Source organism: Sinocyclocheilus anshuiensis, unplaced genomic scaffold (genome assembly GCF_001515605.1).
Source record: "Sinocyclocheilus anshuiensis isolate Anshui unplaced genomic scaffold, SAMN03320099.WGS_v1.1 scaffold6292, whole genome shotgun sequence".
NCBI classification, from domain to species: Eukaryota; Metazoa; Chordata; class Actinopteri; order Cypriniformes; family Cyprinidae; genus Sinocyclocheilus; species Sinocyclocheilus anshuiensis.
The window spans coordinates 26,940-27,673 of NW_015557487.1; positions in this window are offsets into that span (position 1 = coordinate 26,940).

The window sequence follows — 734 nt, forward strand, 5'->3', positions numbered from 1 at the left end:
CAATCGCTGCTGGAGAGGAAGATTCGGCTGCGCTGCTGTCCTCAGGGACTGTAGCAATGCCTGAATCGGATCCAGGAAATAACAGCTATGCTTTCCCGGGCCGCCGAGAGGGTAGGGCTCGAGTGGAAATCTCCACCGCGTCCCGAGCCCTCGAGGCTGGACGATTGGTTTCTCGGGGTGGCTCGCGCTGGTTCTCAGCGCCCCGCCTCGGTGCCTTTCTTCCCGGAGGTGCATGAGGAGCTCAACAGGTCGTGGACGGGTACTCGTCTGGCCAGCGATGCTTATACGGTCTGTGGAGAAGCTGCCTACACCTTACACACTATGCCGTTACTGCAGGTTCTTCAGGCTAAAGCACTGAGGGAACTGCACGAGGGTGGTCGCGACCCAGAAGTTCTCAAAGAACTCCGTAGCGCTACGGACCTCGCGCCACGAGCGACGAAGGTCACTGCGCGGTCTCTGGGCCATGCGATGTCCACTATGGTGATCCAGGAGTGCCAAAACTGGCTGTGTCTGGTTGATATGAGGGACGCCCGACATAGTTCGGTTCCTTAATGCCCCTGTGTCCCAGACGGGCCTCTTCGGCGACATCCGCCAGCCGTCCATTTCTCCCCTCTATTGATTGACACTGGTCTCATGCCTCTGTCTCCCTGATGTAACAAGTTATTACAAAAAGAATTACAAAAATAATCTCAATTTTGGACATGCAATTCCCTTTTTTACCAGTAGGGGTAAAA